The following is an 8,045-nucleotide window of genomic DNA, read 5'->3' as shown; positions in this document are numbered from 1 at the left end:
TTTACTTACTTATTTGGTTGTGCCAGGTCTTAGAGGCAGCACACAGGATCTTTAGTTGTGGCATGCAAACCCTGAGTTGTGATCTAGTTCCCTGACCTGGGATCGAACCCAGGGCCCCTGTGTGGGGAGCATGGAGTCTTAGCCATTAGACCACCCCAACTTGGCTTAATCATTAAGGAAAAGTTATTATCCTATAAAACAAGAACTCCCACAGTGAGATGGCTTCAGGACTAACCTCATGCTCCAGTACATCCCCAAGGATCCATGCTTTTTTCCCACCATTCTGATCTGCCCTCCTCCTTCTAATCCCCTTCATAGTTGCAGGTGAGCAGCTGTAGTTTAAGATCAATGCAGACATAACGACATCCAGAAGACTATGTACTGCTTCTTTCTATGAGTTTATTTTTACCACTAGGATATACTTCCAAGAGCTCCTTGACTTCGTATTTCATTTGCCAGAATTAAGATACGTGCCTAGGGCTGAACTTGTCTCTGGCAGAACAATGAGACTACCAAGTTGGGCTTCGACCAAACAAGATCGACTCCTAGAGCCAGGGACAGAGCCAGTCTTCTCCGAGTCCCTTGGAGGGGGGTCTGGACACCTCTGTGGAACCTAAGCCCTGCTTCCAGGCAGAAAGAGGGAAGAGCTGTGAGCAGGCAGTTAGTGTGGTTGCTGTATACACACAGGATAAGGAGGTGGTTACCCTCTAGAAGCCGACCAGCAAGGGTGTCATGAAATACTGGATGGGCAGAAGATTGGATCAGCAGCTAAGCAGACCAGAATGAGAATTCTCAGGCTACTTGTTGAAAATACAGAAGACAGGAATGAATTAAAGAATGTGTCTTTGGGCAAGCAGAAAGATGTATTATTTCCTTCACATGCCAACTAAACAGGAAATAATCTAGCATAGTTTCTATTCTGTCTAGATCATTAATTTCCTTTTTAACATCCTCAAATTTTCCTTATTTTGGGGGGGAGTGGTGTGGGCTATGCCTCACGGCATGCAGGATTATCCCGGTGCCCCCAGCAGTGAGTGAGAGCATGGAGTTTTAACCACTGGAACATCAGGTAAGTTCTCTAGTTTTTTAAAATTACTTTAAACCTCTAACATTATCAGCAGTCTTCTTGTTCCTTTACAGCTGACCATTTCTTTCAACCATAATTGGTTATTTTCTGATCATGGAGCAAAGGGTTCCTCCAACTTCAATAGGCAGAAGGGTAGGGAATAAAAGATATGGGAGGTGTAGGCCATCAGCTGTAAACAGAGACATAGAATAGAAGGATGGCAAGGAGTTTTTCAGGTTCAGCCTTGCCAAGAGGAAGGGATCTCTTCAAAGTCAGAAAAATCTCAAGCCAATAGGTACTGAAAGAAATACATTAATCCTAATATTTATTGGGTTACTTCTGCTGTGCCAAGCACTTATCTAAACACTTTTCATATACTGATTCATTCATTGCCCACTGTGACCCTGCAAATTAGGAATAGGGTCTTCATCTATAAAATGGGGACAATAACGGAGGCCTGCAAGAGTTAAGTAACGTCTCCAAGATCACACAAGTAGTAAGCAGTGGGGTCAAAATTCAACCTCAGGTAGTTGCCTCAAACCACACTCTCCTTCCATTACTGTCTCATAATGAGAAGGTACAGATTGGACTAAAGTTTCATTGCATATCAATAATAAAAAAAAAAAATAAGCCATATATATTAAGTACTTATTAAGTGTCTAGTCGGAGAAGGCAATGGCACCCCACTCCAGTACTCTTGCCTGGAAAATCCCATGGACGGAGGAGCCTGGTGGGCTGCAGACCATGGGGTCGCTAAGAGTTGGAAACAACTGAGCGACTTCACTTTCACTTTTCACTTTCATGCATTGGAGAAGGAAATGGCAACCCACTGCAGTGTTCTTGCCTGGAGAATCCCAGGGACAGCGGAGCCTAGTGGGCTGCCGTCTATGGGTCGTGTAGAGTCGGACACGACTGAAGCGACTTAGCAGCAGCAGCAAGTGTCTAGTACTGTGCTAAGCACTCTGAAGCATCCTGACATTCACTCTTCAGAGTGATCATGCAAAGTACTGCTGTTGTTATTCAGTTGCCAAGTTGTGTCTGCAACCCCATGGACTGCAGCAAGCCAAGCACCCCTGTCCTTCACTATCTCCTGGAGTTTGCTCAGGCTCGTGTCCATTGAGTTGGTGATGTTTCTGACTATCTCAGCCTCTGCCGCTCCCTTCTTCTCCTGGACTCAATCTTTCCCAGCATCAGGGTCTTTTCCAATGAATCGGCTCTTTGAATCAGACAGCTAAAGTATTGGAGCTTCAGCGTCAGTCCTTCCAATGAATATTTAGGGTTGATTTCCTTTAGCATTGACTGGTTTGATCTTCTTGAAGTCCATGAGACTCTCAACAGTCTTCTCAAGCACAATGTGAAAGCATCAATTCTTCAATGCTCAGCCTTCTTTATAGTCCAGCTGTCACATCCATACATGACTACTGGAAATGCTTTCACTATACGAACCTTTGTCAGTAAAGTGATGTCTCTGCTTTATAAATACACTGTCTAGGTTTGTCACAGCTTTCCTTCCAAGGAGGGAGCATCTTTTAATTTCATGGCTGCAGTCACCATGTGAAGTGATTTTGGAGCCCAAGAAACTAAAATCTGTCACTGCTTCTGCTTTTTCCCCTTCTATTTGCCATGAAGTAATAGGACTGCATGCCATGATCTTAGTTTTTTGAATGTTACTTTTTTCACTCTCCTCTTTCACTTTCATCAAGAGGCTCTTTAGTTCCTCTTCACTTTCTGCCATTAGAGTGGTATCACCTGCATATTTGAGGTTGGTGATGTTTCTCCCAGCAATCTTGATTCTAGCTTGTGAGTGATCTAGCCCAGCATTTCCCAAAATGTACTCTGCACATAAGTTAAATAAACTGGGTGACAACACACAGCCTTCTCATTCTCCTTTCTCAATTTTGAACCAGTCAGTTGTTCCATGTCTGATTCTGTTGCTTCTTGACCAACATAGATGTTTCTCAGAAGACAGATAAGGTGGTCTGGAAGTCCCATATCTTTAAGAATTTCCTACAGTTTACTGTGATCTACACAAAGGATTTAGCATGGTCAATGAAGCAGAAGTAGATATTTTTCTGGAATTCCCTTACTTTCTCTATGAGCCAATGAATGCTGGCAATTTGACCTCTGGTTCCTCAACCTTTTCTAAAACCAGCTTGTACATCTGGAAGTTCTCAGTTCAAATACTGCTGAAGTCTAGCTTGAAGGATTTTGAATGTAACCTTACCAGCATGTGAAGTAAGTACAATTGTATGGTAGTTTGAACATTCTTTGGCACTGTCCTTCTTTGGGATTGAAATGAAAACTGACCTCTTCCACTGTGGCCATTGCTGAGTTTTCCAAATTTGCTGGCATATTTTGTACAGCACTTTCACAGCATCATCTTTTAGGATTTGAAATAACTCAGCTAGAATTCCATCAACTCCACTAGCTTTGTTCGTAGTAATGCTTTCTAAGGCCCACTTGAGGTAGCGTGTCTTCACACGCTAGGATATCTGGCTCTAGGTGAATGACCTCACCATTGTGGTTATCCAGGTCATTAAGATTTTTTTGTATAGTTAGTTCTGTGTATTCTTGCCACCTCTTCTTAAACTCTTCTATTTCTGTTAGGTCCTTACTGTTTCTGTCCCTCATCATTGCCCATCTTTGCATGAAATGTTCCCATGGTATCTCCAATTTTCTTGAAGAGATCTCTAGTCTTCTCCATTCTATTGTTCTTCTCTATTTCTTTGCATTTTTCAAGACTTCTTCTCTCTCCTTGCCTTTCTTTGGACTCTGCATTCAGTTGGGTTTATCTTTCCCTTTCTTCCTTGCCTTTTGCTTCTCTTCTTTTCTCAGTTATTTGTAAAGCCTCCTCAGACAACCACTTTGCCTTCTTGCATTTTTCTTTGGGATGGCTTTGGCCACTGCCTCCTGCACAATGTTACCAACCTTTGTCCATGGTTCTTCAGGCACTTGAGTCTCTACCAGGTTTAAACCCTTATCTATTCATCGCCTCCACTGTATAATCGTAAGGGAATTGATTTAGGTCATACCTGAATGTCCTAGTGGTTTTGCCTACTTTCTTCAATTTAAGACTGAATTTTGCAATAGGGAGCTCATGATCTGAGCCGCTGTCAGCTCCAGGTCTTGGTTTTGCTGACTATATAGAGCTTCTTCATCTTTGGCTGCAGGAATAAATCAATCTGATTTCAGGATTGACCATCTGATGTCGATGTGTATAGTCATCTCTTGTGTTGTTGGAATAGGGTGTTTGCTATGACGAGTGTGTTCTCTTGATAAAACTTGTAAGGTATTGTCAGTTTCATTTTGTAGCAGAGAAAGCAAGGCTTGGAGAGATTAAGCAATTATGAAAAAATTACATAGAGCATGACAGAGCCAGGACCCAAATTTATATCTGAATAACTCCAAAGACAATGCCCTTAATTATACAAACAAAGGATGAGGAGAAACTTTCAGGTGAGGATCTGAATTATAATTCAAAGATTAGAAAAACAGATAGGCATTAAAAGCCAAGCCTATGCCAGTCACTCTGACAGTTGCTTTTACCTCATAATTTAAGTTCATCTCAGTTATTAAACCTTTTTTAGAATTAGGTCTCACTTCTGAAAATCTGGAATCAAGTTAGGTATTAATTATTCTCACCTATATAAATAAAGATTCATAAGATACAGACTCTTAAAAATTAACATAGTTGTTTTTTGTTTAAAAAAAAAAAACTAAAGAGATTTCAAGAAAAAATAAGAGGTCTAGGATGGTCAGTCAGAAGATCTGGATCCTAGTTTCTACTCTGAAAAGAAACAGCAGTGCATCCTTGGGCAACTTGCTAATTTTCATAGCTGTTTCTTCATCTACTGAGTGACATATTCTAAGAAGACTGCCCTTTTAGGCATTTCTACAATTACAACTCAGGAAGGAAGCAATTCCTTGGGTCCTGAGTCTCAGAATCATTCAGCTCACAAAATGAGGCGAGACAAAAATGTTTTTTTTATTTTATCATCATCTCCCCTGATTTCTACTCATGTGTTCACCTTACAACCTGAATTCCTAGTCACCAATTAGCATGAAGGCGACACGCTCCTCTCAGGAGAAATAGGGTGTTATTTAAATCAAACTGTCCACTTGCACTGGTCTCCTGCCACTCCTCTTTCCTCTTGTTGGTATCTTCTGGTATCTGACACCCCCATTCACCTTCCTTGATGTCTTCTCAGCTCCCTTTCCAGACTCGGGCATTCAACAAGTATTTATCACGTGTTTACAGGGTGTGTCTAATGAAGCCTCCCACCTTCCTCTTTGTTTCTTTCAATCAAAAAGCCATCTCGGGCTTCCCTGGTGGCTCAGTGGGAACGAATCCGCCTGCCAGTGCAAGGGACATGGGCTGGATCCCCGGTCAGGGAGGATCCCACGTGCCGCAGAGCAACTAGCCTATGTGACACTGTTACTTAGCCTGTGCCCTAGAGCCATGAACCAGAACTACTGAAGCCCGCGGGCCCAGAGCCCATGCTCTGTAACCAGGGAAGCCACTGCAAGGAGAAGCCCGAGTACTGCAACTAGAGAGTAGTTTCTGCTGGTCAAAACTAGAGAAAATCCAGTGTGCAGCAATGGAGACCCAGCACAGTCATAGATAGAAGCTTATCATCTATTTGAGGAATCCAAAGCCATATACAGAAAGCAATGGTTGTCAATGCAAGGTGAGATAAACAAGAGGCAAATGTGTGCATTAGACCATACAAGACCAGGATAAGTTCAGAGGGAGAAGAGAGCTCTGGGCTGGGCTCAGGATTAAGACTTGGGTTCTGCTGCTGGAGACTCAGAAGATGATGTGTAAGTATGGAGGGCATGGGGTGGAGAATGGCAGAAACGTGTGGGAGAGCAGGGAGTCTGACAGAGCAAAGGAAATGCAGGATGGGAGTTGATACATTCAAACTCACACCTGTAAGGAACAGGGAGTCATTGGAGATACTTGAGCTGAAGAAGGAAATGATGCAACAATGTTTTTAGCAGGTGAATCTGGTTACAAGGTTCATTAGCAGCTCAGGGGTTCTCATTGGAGGGCATATTAAAGCCCAAAGCTAAACCCCACCCCTAAGATCCAGGAGGTCTGGCAAGAAGCCCCCAAAACTTCGTTTCTAACAAGTTCCCAAGCAATACTGTAAGCAGATAGGGTAGGGAGTCCATGGATAAAGAAAACCAGGCATGGCTTTCTTGACACAAGAGAAGCCATTTTTGCCCAAACCATTTTGTGATCTAAGCCTGGCCACATTCATTGCCCTTGAACAGGCCTCGATAATTAATGATCTTAAGGGAATGGAAAGAATGCAGGAAGAAAGGAAAAGCAAGTCAAGAAACAATAGTTCATGGGGTAGGAAATGGGAGGGAGGTTCAAGAGGGAGGAGGACATATGTATAGCTATGGCTAAATCATGTTGATGCATGGCAGAAACCAACATGATATTGTAAATCAATTATCCTTCAATTAAAAATAAATTAATTAAAAATAATAGTTCAGCAATAAAACAGAGCCCTAGATCCTCCTCCAGATATACAGAAAAATCTGATACATGTCTTTGAGCTCTGCACGAAGTAAGGCCCCCACCCAGTTGGAGGACAGATGATGGTGTTACCTTCCTGACTTCAGTCGACTAAAGCTTGGACTCTGCCAACCCTTGCCCCAATTCTATGCTGAATTCTCCTCTGCTCAAGCACTGTCATGAATATGCATGTACCCTTAAATTAAAACTTCCCCAATTTTGCTGTTCCGGGAGATACTGCTTCGGGAAAGATCCCTCGTGTTCTCCTTAGATACTGCAAGTAATAAATCCTTCCTTCTCCTGACTTGGTTGCATCTTTTGGCTCGACACCCACTAAGAGGAAAACCCAATTTTCAGGTAAACAATATTGATGCTGCTACTCAAGGAACCACACTTTGGAAACCACCATTGTACAGGATGGACTGGAGGACACAGGAGTGCCAGAACAAGGAGGTGGTTTTAGAGACGAGAGTGAAAGAATGGGAGGGAATCATTTAAGAATTTGGTGTGTGGTTGGGATAGGTACAGAAAAAGCAGGGGGAAAGGGAGACAAAATTGTTCAGAGTTCAAATTTGTGACCCGAAGTGGCAAGAAAAAAAGACAGAGATGGGACTTCCCTGCTGGTCCAGTGGTTAACACTTTGCCTTCCAATGCAGAGGATGCAGGTTCGATCCCTGATCGGGGAGCAGGGATCCCATATATGCCCCATGGCCAAGAAACCAGGACATAAACCACATAAGCAGTATTGTAACAAATTCAATAAAGACTTAAGTTTAAAAAAAAAAAAAAAAGACAGAGAAAGTGGGGGACTTCCCTGGTGGTCCAGTGGTTAAGACTCCTCACTTCCACTGCAGAGGGCATGGGTTTGATCCCTGGTAGAGGAACTAAGAGCCTACATGCTGTATGGCACAGCAAAAAAAAAAAAAGGAGAATGTTGGACGTAGAGCCATCTTGATAATCAGAAGATAAAAAATCAGTCTTTGTCAAAAAAAAGAAACAAAAATCATTCTTCATCATAAGGAGTTGCTGCTTGAGCTGAACCCTTCTTGACTTGTTCCAAGTTGCCCCCAGTCATAGAAGGTTAAGCACCAAGGACCAGTTGCTGAGGACAAAACGAATGTAATGATCTGCAAAAATGCAAGGAAAGTTCTCTGGGCAGTGACCGGATAGACTTGGGTAACTAGCAATCGTCAGAGTCTTTCAACCTGACCTGACCCACTTAGCAAGCCGGTCCCTGACTGAGCCCTACAGCAGAGTTTCAAGTCAGTCATTGGTGCAGACTCACACCCAAACCAGAAATTCCTGCTGAGGACCAGAACCACAAATGTTGTTGCTGCTGCTCCACACCCAACCTGGGGGTTGTGAACCTTGACTCACTAAGCCACCGCCTTCCAAACTTCTGGGATGAATGGCACCCTCTGTACCTCCCACCCTTACCACCAGGGGGCCCTC

The sequence above is a fragment of the Dama dama genome, chromosome 28, assembly GCF_033118175.1.
Source record: "Dama dama isolate Ldn47 chromosome 28, ASM3311817v1, whole genome shotgun sequence".
Taxonomy (NCBI): Eukaryota; Metazoa; Chordata; class Mammalia; order Artiodactyla; family Cervidae; genus Dama; species Dama dama.
The sequence above is the reverse complement of the archived record's forward strand: the minus strand, read 5'-3'. Positions refer to the sequence as shown.